This window comes from Epargyreus clarus, unplaced genomic scaffold (assembly GCF_041222505.1).
Source record: "Epargyreus clarus isolate Ecla_fem2 unplaced genomic scaffold, WU_Ecla_fem_2.2 ptg000006l, whole genome shotgun sequence".
NCBI lineage: Eukaryota > Metazoa > Arthropoda > Insecta > Lepidoptera > Hesperiidae > Epargyreus > Epargyreus clarus.
Genome location: NW_027332214.1, coordinates 1,447,189 through 1,470,960, shown reverse-complemented (window position 1 = coordinate 1,470,960; position 23,772 = coordinate 1,447,189). Strand labels below are relative to the sequence as shown.

At 34.7% G+C, this 23,772-nt stretch overlaps 1 protein-coding gene across 1 annotated transcript in view; it reads left to right on the top strand.

Moving 5' to 3' along the window:
• The window catches only part of Bmp-2 (bmp-2 protein), a 312,520-nt gene that overhangs the window by 142,780 nt on the left and 145,968 nt on the right, over nucleotides 1-23,772 (top strand). The window lies entirely within an intron of this gene.

The following is a 23,772-nucleotide window of genomic DNA, read 5'->3' as shown; positions in this document are numbered from 1 at the left end:
GGCACTAGCCACTTACCATCAGGTGAACCGCATGCTTCTTTACTATTTCTTATCGTGGTGTCTCCACAGTCCCACTTTAAATAGATACTGCGGATGCAAAAATGTGTTTTTTTTTTCATATAATCGAATTACCTGTTGTAAATCACTACCGACAATTAAATCTATCACCGGTTGAAAATAAGACAGAACTTCTATCTGAGATCACAGTTGCGTCGCAGCTCCATAGGACTAAATGAAAACGTCTCATGTCTTAGTTAAGTCTTCTTACTGCATTTTGAAAAACAGTACCCAGGAACTTAGCAACAATATTTTAAAACAAAAAGCATATTGATTTAAGAAAAATATTTATATTACACGCTACTGCAGTGTTTAAAACCAATGAATTAATTGGATTACTGATCAAATATTTTTTGATTAATTATGGATTTTCTCGCTTTACACCTTAATCGCTGCTCGCTGCCAGGACAACAACACATAAATCACCGATCGACAAACAATACACGATCCACCTATTCCGAACCTAACACAGCACATACGACACTCCACGAAATAGCCACGTCAGCATAATCAATCACCATTTTAAATAAGAATGATTATATTAATTCCTAAGGCATTATTTGACTAAGCCACATAACAAAGGACGAAATGAGTGGCTTGGAAAGTTAAAAAATTGGCTGTGTGAGTCGAACTCGCGCACGGAGGGTTCCGTAATAGCAAATTTTAATTTAAGTATTATTTATTTTTAGTCCTTTCTTATCATAGCAGCCGTAGTAAATGCGTTGTAAAAATTTGAATTGACTACGTATTAAGGTTCTATACATAAAGCGAAAATGCCGAAAAATAGTGGTTCCTCACAAAGCGATTGGCGACCTCCATTTATTTTCATGATTATTTTATTTTTAGTATTTGATGTTCTAGCGGTGCCCTTATACATACTCTGTCAATATTCCAAGTGTCTATCTATTACAATTCAAGAGATAGAGCCCTATGACAGACGGATAGGCAGCGGCGGCTTCGTAATAGAGTTCAGTTTTTACGCTATGCGGACGGAACCCTGAAAAAGAGAGCTATGGATGACATGTCAATTATAAAACCATCAATTGTTGTGGCCTAATGTCGGTATCGTAGACGGCTCGGGTTTGTGTTTTCGGTAAGTGTGAAGTCATCTTAATATAGTAGGTAGCTATCGGCCCTAAATATCGGTTTAAGCCAATTCACGTTGCTAATTGCAATAATTGTGTTTGTTTTGTGGTTTAAAAGGACTGTATCTTCGCAGTCTTTTTCTGAAATAGGGAAGTCAAAGTCTTAAATACGTCATTATGTTTAGATATTTAAAAATACTTACGTAAAGTGAAAAGTGTGTAGAATAACTAAACACTAAATAAAGCAATTTTTCGTGACAGAAATTTTATAATTTCGTAACAAAGTGATATTTTTTGTAATGATATGCATTGATATGCATTGATATCAAATAAGTCAGTCATCCTTAAATAGGACTTCTATCCTTTTTGGAATTAATTACAGGAAGAGACTGCATACTCATATGTTAAAACCCTTTATTAATAAAGAGGTGCCTATCAAAATAGCCAAGATTATTTCTGCCTAATAATAGCAGTGTTAAGTATGTTGTGTCGTGGTTTAAAGAGGGTGGAGAACCAAAAACAACAACCTATATGACGCGTCCCAACTAATCACTAATGCCTCTTGGAGTTTACTTTAAGATGTTATGAATTACAGTGCCCATCAGAGAGCCTTCATAGTCGTTGTTATTTAATTTCATAATCTTTCACATCTGTGGTCAGTGTCAGGCAGAATCTTTTCTATTTGGACTTAGTCCCTGATGTCCAAGGACGGCAGTAACTATTTATCATTAGGTAGTGTGGACGTGCCCGTTAACTACATAATTTATAAAAAAAATGGACTAAAAATAACAACACTTTAAGCTGATAAGTTACAACTACAGGTTTTAAATATTTATACAATTATAAAAACAGCGATATCAAACAAGCTTCAGCAGCGTCAGTTAGCGTCAGAGAGCGTCAGGTTTATAAATATACGTATTGTAACTTAAGCTCCAAGTTGCAAGTAAAATACGTGTAAAGGAAACAATGCTTTATTTAAAAGAAAAATGGAAGTAAATTAACACGAACTACTCGTTAGGTCAGTAATTCCTAGTCTGTGTAGGGTGACTAGGTTTTCAGTTTAAATGGGACAGCTAATATTTTTTTTTACTAAGCAATCTCTATGTAAAAATATCTACCAAGTGTTGAGCTGTGTGGTCTTTTAAATTTGAGGACAATGTTTATTTTTGGGTGGCTAGTGGTCAAAGGCTGTAATTGAGATTATTTTTTAAAATGGCGGCGAAATAAATTTTTGTTCTAAGATCCAAGTTTTAAAAACTTATTTGTATCACATGAGGTCTTTCAAATACCTATCTATACATTGCGTTCATGTGTAGATAAGGTAAATACATTTTACCATAACATAAGTATTTAATCTTTTTATGACTGCTAAAACGACTTATTTTCATGAAATTATGTATGCAACCATTTTTAAATGGTACAAGCTTTAGTAAATCATTATCCGCTATGATCCTGCAATGGAAACCAGTAAGGTACTATTCTCTACTTAAAAATTTATAGAATATAAGTATACCTACTTACCTACTTGTTGGCTGGTAAAACTACTGCATTGTAAATCCAAAAATATTTACATAAACGAATTACCTGTTTTAAAAAGTCATCTATGAAACGAATCTAAATGACACTAAAATAATATGAATTTGGGAATTGCAATTTAAAAATCACAAAAATAATACGTTTACTAAGTAATCGAGCAATCAAATTATAGGAAACACAAAACGAATATGTTTACTAACACTGTCATAGTATAAAGAGTAAACAAGAATACGATAAAGTAAAAAAGAGTACGTTAGAGTAAAAATGAAGGTCTTGTAAAATACAGATCGCGTGTGCACATTAGTGTATGCAAATCTTAGCGAGGCGGCAGTGAGCGGGCGGGGCCTCATACCAGCATGGCCCCACATGCCGTAATTACCGTACTTGGCCCACAGCTTTTAGGGTTCCGCTTTACCTACATTGTAAAGGTTTTTATCTTAAAGTACTTTTTTTTTATAATATAAGAGTAGCAGACGAGCATGCAGTCCACCTGATGGTAAGTGGCTACTGCCGCCCATGGACATCTGTAATCAACCCCAGATAGGATTAGATATTCCTACCTGAGGTCGACCTCAGATGCGCCGCTACCCCTGAGGACTAAGCTGGAACGCCTCGGAAAAGTCTGTCTCCCTTACCACACCCTTCAAACCGGAACACAGCAGCGCCTAACACTGCTGTTATTAGGTAGAAACAGGTGTGGCGGTGGTGCCGCCGGAGTCGAACCACAAAGGGTTCTACCACCTTTAAGGGTGTACTTAATCTAGATAGATTAAGTACTTTTTAAATTGGCGGTCGCAAAGGTTTTCATCAAGATTGGTCTGGTTTTTTTAGGCGGAAGTAGATCTGGCTCGTTTTACTTGGCTGTAAGGAGTCTTATTGTAAGACTCTTTTAAACTTTGATTTTTACTATTGACTATGATTTGGTACACTTGTACAGATTACATCCATAGATATATATTATAATCAAATTCAAGTGTAAAAAATAAATTTAATTGTATTTAAAAACTGTATTGTTTTTGTTTTAAGTTGATAAGTAACATAACATTATAATAATTTGTTAATATTAACATTAAATTCAAATGTTTTTAATTCAAATTTAAATCTCATTTACTCAAAATTAATTTGTAAAGAACTCTTTTTGAACGTCATCAACTAACCACCGCTTCGGAAGGTGTTTCGGTATTGAAAAAGCAGCGAAAGAAACTCCATACGTGTACAAAATTGCATCTTTTATAACTTAAATATACAAGTTTACCTAGTCGTACAAAGAATTAATTATTTATTTCGGAGCTAGAGTTGTCCCACCACTTATTATCATAGTGTTAAAAAATCCTAATAAAAATAATATAACGTATACGGAACCCAATATCCGTCCCTAGATCGTGCTACATAGATCTAGTAGACGCCTCGTGGTGGTTTCGTGTTAAATCCAGTTTAATTTCGATAATGGCCGCTATTTAATCTAGCCCCACTATCGGATTGACTGCGAGCTAGCGCACCCAGGAAAAATAACCGAGTTATATATACTTATACATCTATAGTAAAAGAAGTGTACTCTATAATTTAACGTTACATACTTCTATAGTAAATATAAATTGTACGCTTTACTTAAGGTGGTAGAACCCTTTGTGGTTCGACTCCGACGGCTCCACCGCCACACCTATTTCTGCCTCAAAACAGCAGTGTTAGGCGCTGCTGTGTTCTGGTTTGAAGGGTGTGGTAAGGGAGACATACTTATCCGAGGCGTTGCAGCTTAGTCCTCAGGGGTAGCGGCGCATCTGGAAATCTAATCTATTAATATCTAATCCTATCTGGGGTTGATTACAGATGTCATGGGCGGCAGTGGTCACTTACGAATAAGTCCTTGTCATTGTCCCAGGAAAAATAACCGTGTATTATCTATACTTATATCCCATTGTAAATGGTATTGTACTCTTTATAATATAGGAAACGAGCTACCATGTGATGTTAAGTCCAGTAATCTTGTAGGAAAGTAGAATTGGTATGATTCGACCGGGGAGGTACCACTGTCACATCTATTTCGAGCGTGAAGCAGTTATGTTTCGATGGAAGGGTGTGAATCCTGGCAGATTTACATGCCGGTGACCATCCGAGTAATCAGGAGTAGAGATCGCTTAATTTACTTCATGTAATAATCTTGTTCTACATGGAGAAAGTATTGTTACGAGTAGTAAGTTTCCTTAATAATAGAAAAGTCTTATCTTAAGCTAATGAGGTTATGATACCCCTGAGGACTAAGTTGAAACGCCTCGGAAAACTATGTTTTACCACACTCTTTAAAGTGGAAGACTGCAGCCCTTAACACTGCTGGTACTAGGCAGAACTACTCGTAAATGATATGATGGTGCCTTCAGAGTGGGGTTCTACTTCAAAACCATACATAGAATAGGTTTTATCCTTACTAATATTTAATATTATAAATCCGAAAGTAACTCTGTCTGTCTGTTTGTCTTTTTTTCTCGCCTAAATCACTGAACCGATTTTAATGAAATTTTGTACAAAGATAGTCTGAGACCCGAGAAAGGACATAGGATAGTTTTATCCCGGAAATTCAACGGGAACTAGGCATGGCGATCTAAGATCGATTAATCGGAGAATCGATCTTTTGGGCCAAAAAGTCGATTTTCTGTTTTATGTATGTCATATTATTTTTATTTAAACGCGGGCGAAGCCACGGACACCGCTAGTACCCAATAAATCTAGTGTTTCTTTGCAAAAACCGTAAGCAGGTTACACGTGGACTGAACAAAAAGTTAGTATGCTCGTAAAACTAGGTTGTTATAAACGTTATTACAAAAGTAGAGAACACGCTTCCATCTGATGTTAGCACGTTGCAAAATGAGGCTTAACACGGATTTTAAATATGTATAAAACCTATTTAGTTAAGATTAAGTATTACTATTAAGAATTTTAGTTCAAATGATGATATTGAAACAGACGACTTGCGTTCATCATACGGGGTTCGATCCCCGGCAAGACAGATAACTAAATGACGAATTTAGTTTTCTGTTTCTGGGTCTGGGTGTTTGTGTATTTGTCTGTGTGTGTACATAGCACTTACGATACAGGAAATTTTAGTGTGAGGCTGTAAGTGTAGACAGCCTTTTTTTAATGTAGGTAATAATATACTTCTATTTTTGAATAATTATATTGTATTTTTTTGTTAAGTATCTCTGCTAATTCAAGAATTATATTTGATGGTAAAAGTTGACTCTGCTGTCCTGATGGAGGAGACCACTGAGATGCAGATGCTGATGCATCTATGCTCAAACTCAGATAAGTTATGAGCTACCTGAGGTTAGCCACATACGTTGCGACCCTTGACGTAAGTAAAATATCTCGCATAAATTAAAATTAAATACTTTACGACACTCCAAACTAAAACACAACACCGCAACTCTTCTGTTATTAGACAAAATTATTGTGACGGTGGTGCCGAAGTTAAACCAAGACGTCCAACCTTTACATTTCATATTTTTATAAGGTACCTGCTCTAAAACATGACTTGTAAATAAAATTTATTATATGTAGTATAGGTGAATGACCGAGAGCTATTTTCGATATTTCTTTTAAAATCATAACAGTCAAAACATGTGAGATAATGTTTAAAAATAATCAATACTACTTCTTAATGAAATATGTAGCCACGAGGCCGGCGGGGCACGGGTCCAGAACGAACATGTTACCGGGTTCAATTCCTAGAACGATGTGTTTTGGTATGCATCCACTTCAGCTGCCAGTTGTTGTCAAAGTTTAGAATCGCCATGTGATGTTTGTAATAAATCTCTTTTCTCTACAAACGTATGTTTTCGAGTATATGTGTTTAGCAATTTGATGGATTTGGTATCATATTATACCTAAGACGTTAGAAGATTTATCATTGGGAATGTTAGTGGTACTTGATACATTTATTTTTAAAAAATAAAATAGCGTCTTTTGCTTTTACAACGCGTTTTTGTAATGACTTCAGAAAGTTCGACTTCCCTTTTTTTAATACTGGTGTATTCCTCATTTTGATTTCAAATTTATTCTAACATCATAATTTATTAACCAAATATCTATGGATTTCTAAAATTAATCAATCACCTCAAACAAATTCACTATCACTTGCTTAAACGGTGAAGGAAAACATAGTGAGGAAACCTGCATACTTGAGAAGTCTTAAAAAAAGCTTTCAATGGCTTGTGAAGTCTACCAATTCGCACTTGGCCAGCGCGGTGGACTATGGCCTAATCCATCTCACTCTGAGAGGAGACCCGTACCCAGCAGTGGGACAGTAAAGGGTTGATGATGACCTCAAGCTCATGATTGCACACGTCTTAATCTTAATATAGTTTACCTTTATTACTTTTATTGTTAATTCTAACATTTTGACTAAGTTTTGACATGTGTAACACCTGTAAAGATAGCATTTAATTGGACTTTATGTATCGTTATTAACCTATTGTACTAAATGCTTTACACAATAAAATTAATAAATAAATAAACTAAACACAATTTCCAAACTTTGAGCACCGCTCTCTCGTCACGTTGGTCGCTTTTTTGCGCGAGTTTTTGCGAACGGAAATATTTTGAGCTGAATATATTTATGGGCTGCTAAGCGGTATGGCCGATTGACGTGCCTAATTCCCAAAGTGTTTAAACACTCCACACGCCGTGATTTACTGATGTTTGTGAAAACGCCCATTTTTATCTTATACCTAACGTATATACATAGATATAGGTATAAATGTTACACAAGAGTAAGAACAACTACTTAATTGTTCACGTGCATCGAGGAATATGAGAATTTTGCTTTTAATCTTGTATACGATGCAATGTAGATTCATAAGGGACTTTAGACTTGTTAGGACTTGTAGGGAAAATATGAGTTATAATACCATATGAAAACGCAGTTTTATATATCCTATGGTGCTCTGATAAATCCGATGAAGAATAAACTAAACTTTTGAATCTAAGTATGTTACACAGTCATATTCTTGTTCATATGGGTCGAGGAAAATCAGAATTGCTTTTACTCTGTAAACTTTTGAATACATGTACGTTACACAGTCTTGTTCTTCACTGTTCATGTGTATTGAGGAATATCAGAATTTTGCTTTTAATCTTGTATGTCCAGTGATATAGAATCGCAAGCTATATTACTTAAGTACAAAGACTTGTCGGTAACATATGAGGCGTAATCTTATATATAAAATTCTCGTGTCACAATGTTAGTTTACGTACTCTTCCGAAACGGCTTTACCGATTTTTACCAAATTTTATATGCATATTCAGTAGGTCTGAGAATCGGCTACTAACTATTTTTCATACCACTAAGTGATAAGGATTGTTTACCCTTAACATTTCTTTATTAATATGGCAAAACAACGTTTGCCGGCTCAGCTAGTATTATATGGAACGGTTCTATGATAATCTTATCAAGCCGATGTAGAGAATAAATCAAAATTGTGAGTCAATTCGTTTTAATAAAAATCTGGTAACTACAATTATCTATTATAAAGAACTATAACTGCTAACATATGTACGTTACTACATTAAGAAAGAGTATAATATTATTTTCATAATTTTTTTATAAGATTTTAGGCTGCAAATGAGCATGCAGTATTGAAAAACCTAATTCGTATTTGGCCGAGTATTTTCCAAATTTCTCTATAAGTTAGTTTCCGCGCCCTGTGGGACATAAAAAACCACCAAAGTCATCGAGCAAACTTTCAATTTGAGAATTAACAAAAAAGTTAATAAAAAGGTTCATTTTAATAATGGCCCCTGCACTAAGAAAATTAATTCAGGTTATAAGTAAAGGCCCTTGTACACCAGTCAATAACGTCACAGATCTGATAAGGTCAGTGTACAACTGACGTTATCTGACAGTTCCAGTCATATGTTTCACTTGGAAAAAAGTTGCACGCTATTGCAATTAACACTTAACTGCTATAACATAACATTTAAAGAATCTAGTTGTAATTAAATTAAATATGTAAAATACAATTTCAATTTGGGGGCTTTGTAGAACATAATTCTTTATTTGGTTGTTGTAGAAGAGTGTGGTAGAGATACCATCTTCTAATCAGAAACTAGATAATATCTAACCTTTAGATATAAACCTTTTTTTATTAACCTTTTAGTTATAAACCTTTGTTGTTCGACCGAAGGCATCATCATTACACCTATTTCTGCTAAATAAGAGCCGTCCTCAGTGCTGCTGTGATGGTTTGAAGATTGTGGTAAGGGACAAGAAGCATTCTAGTTTAGTCCTCAGTGGTAACAATTTTTCTAGAGCTGACCTCACGTAGGATTCCAAACGTGTTTGGGGTTGATTTCAAATGTCCAAAGACTGAACAATTCCTATATTATCGGACTTGTCCAAAGTTGTCCAACACTTCCTATACAATACTTCCTATATATCAGATAAACCACAAATACGATTTTTGTAAAAAAATAGGACTGTATTCATTCACTACTTTTAGTAGAAAAGCAACAAACCTACAAATCCTATATAAAATTCGGCGTATCTATAACCGACCCTCGTTTATAGGACAATTCTACTAAAGTTTATATCCGTGTCTCTATAAACGAACTTATTTTGACATAAGAGGACATTTCAAGTTACCAGTGAATCACAGTAAGTCACGATTAAGATAACCGCTGTCAGCGATGTTTGCTGAACAAACGTTCAGCGCTGACATCTTTGTTCAGTGCACGTGTTTATGTAATGCACTCGGTGTAAATATGACGGTGTTGTTTTAGAACTGGGATTTCAAAATAGGTAGGTGTTTTATGATGTACGTATCAGTAAGCGTAAGGTTCGAAGGTCTAAGTTTTTACAAATATTAGGTTAAGTTGATCTGAAGAAAAGGCTATATTATTATAAGTCTAAGGTTCGATTATGGGTCAGGTTAACTTTTTTAGAGTCTACTTTTTTATATATATATTTTTTTATAATATAGTAGTAGCAGACTAGCATGCAGTCCACCTGATGGTAAGTGGCTACTGCCGCCCATGGATATCTATAATCAACCCGAGATAGGATTAGACATTCCTACCTGAGGTCGGCCACAGATGCGCCGCTACTCCCGAGGACTAAACTGGAACGCCTCGGAAAAGTATGTCTCCATTACCACACCCTTCAAACCAGAACACAGCAGCGCTTAACACTGCTGTTATGGGGCAGAAATAGGTGTGGTGGTGGTGCTGCCGGAGTCGAACCAAAAGAGTTCTACCACCTTCTAAACACCTTTCCTGTACGTACGTACCAAAGAAATAGTAGCCTAGAAGTTTGAAGCTCGACCTTGTAATAGGGTGGTCCGACATTCGAATTATTTGACATTTTGTGCGTATTCGAATTAATTATCACTTTATAGTTACGGGAAAAGATCGCGAGGAAACCAGTGTTCTGCAATCTGCATACAAAAGTTCTCAAGGGTGCGTGAAGTCTCTTCTCATTCTAAGACATAAAAGGATTGATGATAGCCACGCGCACCGTCCCAGTAGTAGTATAAAGAATTATAACTGACAATTTGTAAGTGCCTCCGCAGGCCCATACAAAAACAAAACAATATCTAAATTTCATTTCATTTCATTGTCTCCGGGATACACTGAAACCTAATGAGGCAGTTGCTACGATGAGGAAAGAAAGCCTTATTGTTTAAAATACCTTAAGAAGTAGGTATATATTATTTATTCCTAGCGAAACACCTTGCGACACGATGTTAGGTGTAAAATATTTCTATGTAAATCAATATTGATGTGTCATTTGAATTTAACCATATGTTCTAACATTTCAATACAAGCTGTGGGATTGGACATCGTAAAATATATTTTTATGATTCTTGAATAAGAAATGAGCATGTTCCACCTGATGCTAGGTAAGTACTACCTAGCTACTGCTGTCTATCATCAACGACCCATTACTGTCCCACTGCTGGGCACGGGTCTCCTCTCTGAATGAGAAGGATTAGGCCATAGTCCACCGCGCTGGCCAAGTGCGTATTGGTAGACTTCACCTTTGAAAACTTTTTTTTTGTTTTAATTTTCTTAAGTATGCAGGTTTCCTCATAAAGTTTTCCTTCACCGTTATAATTAATTTCTAATATGCACATAACTTTGCAAAAATCAGAGGTGCGTCTGGGATTTGAACCTCGGACCCTCCAATCTAGAGGCCGAGTTTCTTAACCACTATCACAGCTATAATAGGCTATCACTGCCGTCTATGAAAATCTATAATCAATCCCAGATAAAATTAGAGTCCTAGCTTAGTCGGCCATAAAAACTCAACCCTTGAGGATAACCTAAGTTAGAATGCCCCGAGTAAGTGTCCCTTCCTACCTTACGTCACAAGTCGAATTATAATACAGCAGCGATACTGCTTTCTTTGATTTCTGTTAATTCTAAAATATAGAAGAAGCCAATAAGCATGCAGTCGACTGTATGACGTGGCAACCGGGCAACTGCGGCCTATTGTCACCTATATTCAATCCCAGATGGAATTCGGTTCCTACCTAAGTTTACCCACAGACATGTTAGCATTTTGGACAATTTAGGTTTCACGCCTCAAGTAAGTTTGCTAAAATTAATCTACCTTACTAAACTGTTCTAACCAGACCGCTTAACACTGCTGTTATTAGGTGTGGCAGTGGTGCCGCCGGAGTTAAACCATAATATTCTACCAGGTTGAAATAGGTGTTGTAGCACCACAGTCGTTTCCCGTAAGGCTCTATCTACTTGTACTAATCGACCACTACCAGATCTTAGTAATAAAGTAATAAAGTTATTACCAAAACAGTTATGACAATTTTCACACGGATAAATAGTTTAATTTGTAGTAAATAGTCCTATGTATCGTATTGGGACCGTTCCCCGAAGGTAGCTAGCACCATGTGTCGTCGCACATGTGGTCACGGCTCGGCAAGTATTGAAACGGATTCTTTAAAAATATATAATATGTAGCTGTTGCACGTTTTATTAAATTTAGTCCTTAATCGATAGGTATTTGTACTTATTAAGGAAAAAGATTTTAGGTGAGATATGTCATTAGTAGATAGGTATATGAAAAAGTGATGTAAGATTTACTAGTAAATACTTACATTATTTTTATGTAGTCTTACTTATATTTATTGCGATTTAATGATTAAGTAAAAATCAAACGTAATGCAATATATCTCTGTAATATAAGTAAATAAATTAATGTACCTTCATTAAGTAAGTCAAGAAAAGGTAGAGACAACTTAATATTATATTATTAACAATAAGTGATTACCTACTAAAACCACTTATTCCCCTATCATAAACACCTATGTCATAATAACTTGTCACAATAATAATGACAATCGTAAATAGCTCTGAATAATATAGGTATTACCTTTTTTTTTTCTTTTGTTGACGAGGGGGAAACCTTCAAAAGGTACCCGACGCCATGGGAGTGACGCCGAGTTATGTGGGATTTTTACCGCACTAAAACCCCCCCGGTGGCCGTCCTCAGCATTTGGTGGAGAACTCCGGGATCTCCAACGGAACACAACCGGAGTCCTACTAACGCGTCCTCTGCCCTGGGGGGAGCAATTTACGCTCGTTTCACATCCCCTGGTGATTACAGCGATATGCGACCACACAAACCGCTGTCCTTCCCGGGGTCGCTTGCTGGACGGTTTGAGCTCCCACTCTTGCCGCCCGTAACCCCGAAAGCCCCTTTTAGTCGCCTCTTACGACAGGCAGGGATACCGTAGCCCTATTCTGGCCCAGGTACTACAGTAGGTACTTAGGTATAAAAAGTACTTAGGATTGTATTATTATGGAAACCAGTTGTATATTACTTAACATAGTTGCGTGGGAACTAAACTAAGTACAGTAGACATTTCAGCATATAAGTTAGTTACCTAATAATTAATTATATTTCTTTACTTCCACAAAATTTTCAATCGAATGATGCTTACCAAAGGATATACTTCAAATAAACACAACTGCCGTTGCCGTGTGTTGACTTTAATTAATCTGTAAAGATATAAAAGATAAAGAAATTTAACGAACAAGCCGTTTAATTACCAAATTGCGTGAACATTTTATATCATATAAATCATACATTTAAAAAAATTAAATTCGGTTTTATGTCAGTGAGTGGTTTTGATAAGAAACGGTAGCCGTATGCAAATAAGTTTCAAATATACCTACGTTACGCTAAAATATAATATAAGCTAATTATAAACACGGCATGTCTAACAAAAATCCTTATAATGTCTGTGGTTTTAGTTCGACCCCAAGTTTTTATTTGTTTTAAACTAATTGTAATAATAGAAAATACTATAAGAATAAAGTACTTATGAACATTTATTTTAGTTTCAAACTTTACATACAAAATAAAGATAAAGCGCGTATAGGTACTTTTGTGACTAAAATACGTTTATTTCTTTCTATATACACAAGTACCTAGAAATGATGGATTATGTTAAATTCTTAGACCATAAGTTACATCTACTAAGAATCGAAAAAATAAGCGGCTCTACTTGTAACTAGTGCCAAAAATATAAGTCAAGATATTGAACGGATTATTAAATTATGTATAAATCCATGCTTTGCAAAAAAATCGTAGTAATCATTTGAATCTACTAAATGTTTAATTAATTACTATGAAAATCTACCTACATTTTACTTTTCATTCTAACATTATAATTAAATATTCTTTAAAGTAAATTCTTTTCTTTAAATTCTAAAAGTTCGAATATTATTTTTATACATACATACCTCTATTTTTTCAGGCTTTGTGTAAGACTAAGTAAAAGATCGGTAAAAGATAAATAAGTTTCCTCCATAGTTACCGAGCCCACAGAAATCTTAACGTAACAAATGTATACGCGGAAAGGTCTAAGCCCAGATAATTATCCTTTTTTACGATTCCCTTCCAAATTATATATCGGAGATTAACAGCTTAGTTCTTGTCGTGCTTTAATTAAAATATTACAAATATAGATTATAGGAATGCAGATGGAGCGCATAGAAATAAAATTTAGATATGGACTATAGAATTCTTTGTAGTTCGACTGTGGTGTCACCATTGTTAGTTGTTGCATTCATTTCTGCTTTATAGAAACAGTGTCAAGCGCTGTTGTGTTTTTGTTTTAAAGATATGGTAATAAGTCACATTAATATCCTTATAAATTAATCTACACAAGCAGAATATACCTCCGATCAATTAGAAGTAAGACTCCGTAACAGTAATAAATGTCTATAGGCGGCATCGGAACTTAAAAAAAACTAAGCAACGACCATGTAATATCAGAAAGACCGTTTACTCCTACAACGTTAAAAAAAGTATATGATTTTTTTATTACATAGTAGCACTAGCAATCTATTTTTTCGACATCTATTTATCAAAAAAAGGAAATTTGACAATGTGTAATATTAATCTACAAAGTATTAATCTACACCTACTTACCGAAAAAATAGGTCAAAAAATTCTAAAACGACTTTATTAAGCAAGTCATTATATACAAAAGTAGGTATAATTAAAGAATAAGTTATTACAGTATACCAAAAGTAAGTACGATTAACAAACATCAAGTGGATTTTATGATTCATGCATATAACCATCAAAACCGATTATCGAGCAAATATATCTTCAAAACACCTTCGAAAATATTATTATTATAGCAATAATATCACAGTGGATATACGAGTGTAATCTTATTACACGTGGCGTCGTAAATATGAAGCTTAAAATAAAATGGTTGTCGGACGTACGGTTAGTTCCGCTACTCCCTGATAGATGGCGTCAGTGGTAGCGTTCTTGAAATGTTGAACGTTTGGTTTGGTTTGTGTATTTCTTTTAAGTATTTGCTGGGTTTAAATTATTGTAGTTTTACATTTTATTTTATTATAAAATATAAATGTTGTGAATGTTACTTTAGTATTAAATAATGAAATTTTAATTAAATTGCTTTTTTAAGGATTAATATGAAAGTAATATTATTTCGGCTTTTGTTATTTTTACGTACGTAGATATTCTTTGTAGGTACTTTTTGTTATAGATTAGGTATATTCACATAAGTATACCTATCTATGGGTTTGGATATTTATTTCTCATTAAGAATTAATGACATTCACTTACATGAGAAAGTTTACAAAAATGTACTATGATATCACAATTCATTAGGGAGCGTACAAACAAACAAAAGCGACAGATTATAATTACACAAATTTCATTACTAATGTTTTTAAACATGTTTATATATCTTGCTTTAGTTTTCCGTTTATATGTTTTCGTAAGCAATAAGCACGCTGTTAACTAATTCCATAAATTCATTGACTACTTCTCAAAGATACACTGTTTTCAAGCTGAAATGATGTCTTACTTTCTCTACGACTCATTATTAATTTATAACTAAGTATGACTCTACATAGAGCTAAGTGTAGAGTGCTACTTATAAGGTTGCGTAGGTTCACGAAGTTAATAGCTCCTTCCACCCAATACAAGGCGTAATAAAAGTGTTCAATATAATTACCTATAATAAAGAACCTACCTACAATATGATATTTCTTTAATTTATGTTAATAATAGCAATACCTACTTTTACCAAATAAAAAACGTCACATTTAATAATTGTTTTATTAGGTACTGAATATCCTCGAGATGTCACAATTTTGCATTTTATACGGCAAATTGCTAATAGTAAATAATGTACAAGAATCCAGCTTTCTTCATTAATAATATCAAGACATAATCTACTTTACATTTGATCATAATTAGGTACATGCATAGTACCTACCTACTACCCAAAGCAGTGATAGCCTAGTGGTTAAGAAACTCGGCCTCTCGATCGCGGGGTCCGAGGTTCAAATCCCAAGCACGCACCTCTGATTTTTCAAAGTTATGTGCGTATTAGAATTTAATTATCACTTGCTAAACGGCGAAGGAAAACATCGTGAGGAAACCTGCATACCTGAGAGATTTATAAAAAAAAATCTCAAAGGTATGTGAAGTCTACCAATACGCACTTGGCCAGCGCGGTGGACTATGGCCTAATCCTTCTCATTCTGAGAGGAGACCCGTGCCCAGCAGTGGGACAGTAATGGGTTGTTGATGTGATGATATACCTACGTAGTTCTTATACTCAGGTGCCTAGGGAGGTTGATAACAGATGACATGATAACTAACAAAGCCTGCATAGCAATGAATCCCATTCACTACAATTACTGTCACAAATACGACAAAAACTGACAATGCGATGTTTGATGTCCTAACAAAAACTTCTATTTGCCGATAACATCTTGAGTAAATACATTCTTACGTAAAAACGTAAGAACATGAACGTAATGAGAAGTTAATGCACTAAGTGTGTTAATCAAGATTTTAATTATGTATACAAGAAAATCGTTGGGAGTTTTCTAATAGATGCATATCATATTTTATATGGAAGGTGGTAGAACTGTGTGGTTCGACTCCGGCAGTACCGCCACGCCTATTTCTGCAATAACAGTGTTAAGCGCTGCTGTGTTCTGGTTTGAAGGGTGTGGTAAGGGACATACTTCCGAGGCGTTCCAGCTTAGTCCTCAGGGTAGCGGCGCATCGGTGGTTAACCTAAGGTAGGAATATGTAATTCTATCTGGGGTTGATTACAGACGGCAGTAGCTACTTACTATCAGGTGGACTGCATGCTCGTCGGCTATTTCTATATTGTAAAAAATGCCAGAAAGATGATTATTTTAGAATTAGATGTTACTTACTTAAATGTGAAGGAAATGCGTGGAATCCTGCAGGTTGGAAAGTTCTTAAATAAGGCAATGCGGTCGAGAATACTAAGACTGAAGTCTAAAAGATATTTTTCAAACATGTTATAAAAATCATTATATTAGGGTGTCGTGGAGTCTGTGAGTCTGGAGTAACAATCTCTTGATTCCGAGTGTATAAAATAAGGGAAAAAAAATAAAAGTACTACTTAGGTAGTTACTACATCATGTTGAAACATCAAATTTGTTTCTTTACTTCAAATTCCGTTGTTCTTAAAATATTTATAGAAAGTTATTAAAGTAATCTTATATATAAAATTCTCGTGTCACAATGTTAGTTACTGTACTCCTCCGAAACGGCTTTGCCGATTTTCACCAAATTTTATATGCATATTCAATAGGTTGGAGAATTACTATCTATTTTTCATAACCTCTAAGTGATAAGGGTTGTTCACCCTTAACATTTTTTTAATTACATAGCATATTAATAAAATAATAATAACACAACATTTGCCGTGTCAGCTAGTTGTGATAAGTGACTACAGAGACTTAACCTTACGAACTATTTAGTTAAAGTATCCACTACATATGCATCAAATCAGCGCATATAACTCATTGTGCGAACCCTGCAGCGCCCTAATGACTCGGGTTCGAAGGCGGGCCGCCACGCCTCGCTTTGCTTAGCCATTACCGGCTTCTATTAACTTGTTTCAGGCTAGGCTTTGTATTTTTCAAGCTAAAGCTTAGTAATATGACTGTGAAGGGTGTGGTTAGGTAGCTACAATACGTACATACTCACACAAAGATAAGTACGAATCTATAGGTGCCCTTAACGGAAGTCACTTAGAGATTAAAGTTCGTTTTCAATAATCAATCTATCCAAGTTTTTGCCTACCAAAACTCAAAATTTGACAATTTCTAATAATAAGACTATAAATAATTTCTAGTATCTAATATACCTAACTATGAAGGGTGGTGTTAGGTAGGTAGGTACAATACATACACGATTACTCACACAAAGACAAGTAGGTACCTACCTGCCCCTTAACGGAAGCCACTTATAGATTTGAACCGTTCTTAATAATCAATCTATCAAATGTTCCTTCCAAAGATGGAATTTAGACAGCTACATCTAGATAAAATCTTGGTCAGATACCATTCAATATAGATATTATTCTTCACACTAAAAGAACCATCTAAGTAGATACTTAGGTATTAAATTATATTTAGGTATTGTTGAAAAATAGCCATAAGATATAGTTAAGAGTATGTTTACGTAACATAGATCGACAAAATACCAAATTCCTTATATTTTTTAATTTAATTTATATATTTTTATAATTTGCTACACATGCTATATTATAACGTGTATTTTAAAATTATTAACAATGTTAACATATTTATTTAATTGCTTATTGGACGTTGACTAAATGTTAAGTGTAGGGCCCGCAGATATGGCGAGTGACCCAAAAACGTCGTTTTGTAATGTCAGAGCTATTCTTGATATTGCATTATTCATTGCTCATCTGTTTACATACTTTTCAGAACTGTGTATGTATGTACCTATGTACTAATTATCGTTAGACGATTTTATATTTTATTTGTGTATGAACATTTTTATTTAGCTGAGATTATAAGTAGGTTGAACAATGTTGTAAGGACTAGAAATACAACTTTAAAACGGAAGAAAAAGGTTTGTAAAATGTAGAGTTCTGATTTAAAAATTTAAAAAATACAGCGAGGGTTATAACTGAGAGGGGCTAAAGGTAATAAAAATCATCTTTGTTACTTAATACTATCATCTATTAAAACTGTAGAGAATCACTTAGGTAATTAAGAATGACTTAGTTTTTAACACATTAATATACTACCTACATACAGCGGCCTATCTAGTAGGTATGAAAGAAAATATACTTTAGGTGAAAACGTGCTAAGGGTACGTAGCCACATGGTTCGAGGTCTAGACATCGTTATAAAATTTTAATAACTATTGGCCTTGTTCAGATATGCGTAGATAGTAGATACCTGTCTTAATAATGGAACGGTTACAGTCGTGCGCCTAGAGCCTTTTTTTTTTTTGTTTTTGTTACGAGGGGGAAACCTTCAAAAGGTACCCTGTGCCGTGGGAGCGGCACGGGGTTATGTGGGATTCTTACCGCACTAAAACCCCCCCGGTGGCCGTCCTGTGCGCTGCGTAGAGGACTCCGGGATCTCCAGAGGAACGCAACCGGAGTCCTCTTAGCGCGTTGCCCCATCGGGCTCCTCCCAGGTGAGCGTGACGCTCGCCACACCGTCTGGTGTGCACAACGGTATGCGCCTAGAGCCTAGAGTGCAGTTCCTTATTACCAAAAAAATATCAAAAATGTAGTATTTACAGTACTAAGTACTTAATTATTTCCCGTGGCGGCCTTAGGCAACCGAAATCTATTCTCACCAATAGAAAGTCTTGCAGAGGTCTAGGCAAGGTAGACATAATTCTCCGTTTCAGTAGAAAGGTAGTTTATTAAAGGCTTACATATCTATGAAAGAACCGTCTTAGTGCTCACGGGTATGATCAATGTATGATCGGCTGAATGTGGAGTTGGTTAAAACTTAATGGTCAGCAGTTACCACTGACCATAAGGTGAACTGCAAGTTAGTTTACTATAGATACCTATAAAAAACTACCCATACATTACGGTAGATAGTATCTTTATAATCCTTAAAGACCGTTGCATAGAAATTATATAGCTTAAATGTCTGCAACATTGTTTGTGTGTTCAATTACGTGAATAATGAATTATTCAAACTAACGCCATTGTTAAAACGTGTGCAGATAAGCAAAACCAATAAACCATACTTGTATACCAGAACTGGACGAGTACCTACAATTTTTCATAATAACATTTGCATTTACGTCAATGGGTTAAATATATCTATTACACTATAGGTAGCTACATAAAACTAACGACACATGTTAAATTACTTTTTGAGTACTTTTTCATGAAATTGAGGTAGTTTACCAGATGGTATGTGTGCTGTCTCTGGATATATATATAATATGAATGTGTTTGTTTGGGTATATTGGTTAAATAATAACCACGTGTTGCTCTGTAAAAACAAAGTTTTATTTTAGCACAAAACGTTATATTTACACTTATTTAATAAACGCTTTCTACACTCACAGCCCCACACTAGGATTCCCTGTGTCGTGGGTGCCATGGACACACACATAGACAAATACACAAACACCCAGACCCAGAAACAGACAACTAAATTCATCATTTAGATATGTGTCTGGCCGGGAATCGAACCCGGGACCCTTTGCGCGTCAGACCGGTATGGTGGCCGCTCCGCCACGCGGGTCGTCAAATTCGACATTATTTACAGTAACAATTTTATATCTTACCTGTAAAAAACAAAGAAACGACGACTAAAGTGTATTTTTAATTTCAAATTCTCTTTTTTAATGTTCTTTAACTTCCAATACTGTGTCACAAAATTTACGTGTTCTTTGTTTTTGACAGAGCTTAAATCCTTTTCTTTAGCATAAGTACCACAGATAATAATACAATAATCGTATTGCGCTATCTATGTCAACATTTGTATAACGTCGGTTTTTACTAAATAATTTAGAACAATAAAATAAAGGAAATATATTTTCTTTACATGTGTAAACCTACATAGGAGTGGTGTTCTATCTAAGGTCGAGGACGGATGCGCAGCTACCCTTGAGGATTAATTTGGAATGCCTCGTGTAAGCGTCTCTACCTTACTACACCCTCCAAATCAAAATATAACAGCTTAATACCACTTCTCTTATATGGCATTAACGAGTAGGTTATATTTTTAAATAGGTAGATACCTATATGGATTGTTTTTTAAATACGTAGCTATATAATATGTATATAGGTTTTTTTTATAATTACCGTAGGTATATTGCAAGTTCATAATTAGGTATAATTACCACAAATAATTTTACCATTTTAAAGTAAACAATTAAAATTGTAGATACCTATATGTATCTACACAAATAATGGAAAGTAAAATTGTATGTGTGTTGTTCTCATTCTGTTATTAGGTACTTATTTCGAATTCCAAAATAAAAAAAGAAAAGGAGGAAAGGAAAGGTTAGAAGGAAAATAATCTTGAAATTGACTAACGAAACTTTTATTCAAAGTCTCAAAGACAGTATTTACAGAATGAGATATGAAAAGTTAATAAATGGGTACCTATAAAAAGGTACATAAAAATTATAGAATATTTAAAATGTTAATAATGAATCGCGTCGCCATAGCAAATTGTATGACTACACCTGCTCGCAACAACTTCAGAGTGGACTAGCAGTTTGGAGCGGACTATAGGTACCTACCTATTATATATAGCTATATAAAAAGTTAATCTATTTAAAGTAGAACTAATTATTAATATCAGCGTTTGTTTACCCATCCGCGCAAATTTCGCGAAATCATATTTTCTCACCAGTTAAAGATCATGAGCTAATAAAAAATAATTGAGGCAAAAACGCCTTTAATGACGTATTTGGCAGAAATTACAGCCCAACAAGAATATTATTAGGTTAACAAGCCTTTCCTCCTGGAACTGTCTGATTTATTGTTTGCTAATTATGATAAAAAATCGGGGTAAAATTAGATTTAGTCCTTAAAAGACTTGGTAGAGTTTTTGATAGTTTAGATTAAAGGAAGAACCTTTGACGTTCGATGACGACGACGATGGTTCGACTTCGGAGGCAGGTACATTACCCGCTTTTTTCTGCCCAATAACTTCAGTGTTCAGCGCTACTGTGTTCCAGTTTGAAGGATGTCGTCTTCATTAGGTCACTTCTCCAGACTGCTTCGTTTGCTACATCAATATAGAAAAAAAAACATAAAATTTTCTCACATAGACAAAGTTATTTTAAAAAAATATTTGTTTTTTTTTTTATTTTGGTTGGTATTTTCTTGGTATCTACCTCTAAAGGTAACCTATCTATCTCTTCCATACTTAAAGAGTACAGACATACAAGTCAATTTAGTTTATTGTATCTTTATAAAAGGTTTATTAAATAAAAAATAACTGTAATCTTAATTAATAATGTCAGTTAATAGATCCAAACGACCTCATATTATCTATAATAAAATTAAATATTATTTTTAAGTAAAACAATTACTTTTAATGACCGCTATAAAGTTTAATATTTAAAAACGTTTTAATTTCGGTAAAACTTACTTCACTGGTGAATTTTTTGTAAGAATAACGACCGAAAACAATTTTTTAGCACAAATATTAAACAAATGATTTTTTTTAGCGTAGGGTTTTTAAAAACTTTTTAATTTAAAATTGTGTACCTATTAAAGTATTAAGTATTCCTAGTTTACGCATAGATATAGGCCTATTTATAAATGATTAGGTAATAAGTACATGTAAAGAGATATTTGTTAAAATAATAGGTACCTAACAAAATACCCGTATCTATTTAATGAAAATCAGAATATTGTTAACAATTTTACATTTAATCTAATCTATGCATTTAATAGGTATCTTTTTTTTTATAATATAGGAGTAGCAGACGAGCATGCAGTCCACCTGATGGTAAGTGGCGACTGCCGCCCATGGACATCTGTAATCAACCCCAGATAGGATTAGATATTCCTACCTGAGGTCGGCCAGAGATGCGCTGCTACCCTTGAGGACTAAGCTGGAATGCCTCGGAAAAGTATGTCTCACTTACCACACCCTTCAAAACGGAACACAGCAGCGCTTAACACTGATGTTATTAAGCAGAAATAGGTGTGGCGGTGGTGCCGCCGGAGTCGAACCACAAAGGGTTCTACCACCTTTATCTATAAAAATAAAAGTATCAACCACTGTTGCTATCGTCTTCAACTCATTACTGTCCCACTGCTGGGCATGGGTCTACTTTCAGAATGAGAGGGGTTAGGCCGTAATCCATTAAAGCAAGTGATAAATACTGTGAAAAGTCGGAGATGCTGTCAGATATTTGAACTTTGGACCCCGTGATCGATAGGTCGAGTTTTAACCACTTAGCTGCTTGTCCATTTAGTTGTTGTATCATGTCGCAGTAGGAAACACTATTTGGGAAGTCTGGAAAAGTAGATACCTTTTCCTAGCAATGTTTTATCATTTCTTGTATTTCGGTGGTGGTGGTGGTGGTGGTGGTATTTATCGACCATGAGGCGACCATCTGTCTTTAGGAGTAGTAAGCATCTGTGATACATCTTACAGTAGGCATATCCATGGGTGATCACTTAGTTACCATAACATCGAATTATTGCTTCTTTGGTTTTTTCATCTTAGCTATAAAACAACTTAGCAATAATAAAACTTAAACAAGGATAGGTATACTAGCTAATACCTCCTTAGTGTTTTCATTGTATCCATTGCAATCAGGTCTACCCTCATTAGACCCATTGCAATCATAAATAATTAAATATCTATAATAAACGCTTCTTTTTTTCAAATTCAGTAAGAATAGGTGAAAGAAATACAATTCTTAATAGGTACCTCTATAATGATTGTAGTGCATTGTAGGTAGGTAAGTAGTATCTTCTAGGTATCTATCTATTTTCTAATTTCCTTTTTTCTAATATGTATAATGATACAATACTTAGGTAAAGTGATTTATAATTTAGAATAGGTAGTTAATAAGTGACACACTTCCCACAAAAATAATTGGTAGGTACAGGGGGCCTACCACCATCTTTTATAAACCATAATAGTTCAGGAAAGTTTAATTGCAATATTGCATCAACACTATTTTGTATCGTACTATGACCTCCTTAAAACAGTAAAATGTATGATTAAAATAATATTGTTTTAAGAGATGGTAGTAACCCCCCAGGCAACTTAAACCGTTCAAATAATGTAAAAGATGTTAAAGTTACTACCTACTCATGAAAATTGTGGTAAAACACAATTCTCTAGAAAGTCATCTACGCCTACTAAATGTAATTAGGTTGGTAGGTACCTACTTTAAGTGTATAGGTCGCTTGTGACGTAGGTAGGTATCTAACGCCACTTTATCTGCTAGGTAGGTACAATTCTGAGACAGATTATTGTTACTATTTTACTAGTAGGTACCTGCTAACTACTCAGCTACAGAATAAGCTTAAGTAACCAGCTTAATCATAATCCAACATGTTTCATTTTCATAGAAACCCATACATAAGATGACTTTATCCACCAACTGGTGATAACGATTTAGGTAAGTGGGTTCATTTATCTTTCTTTAATTACTATAATAAGCAAGTTTATGTTGGTGTTCGAAATAACATACATGCTCCTTACCTACGAGTTATTTTTAAAGTTAGGCAAAAAGTTTCCACTCTACGACCCGGTCTTAGTAAACACTAGG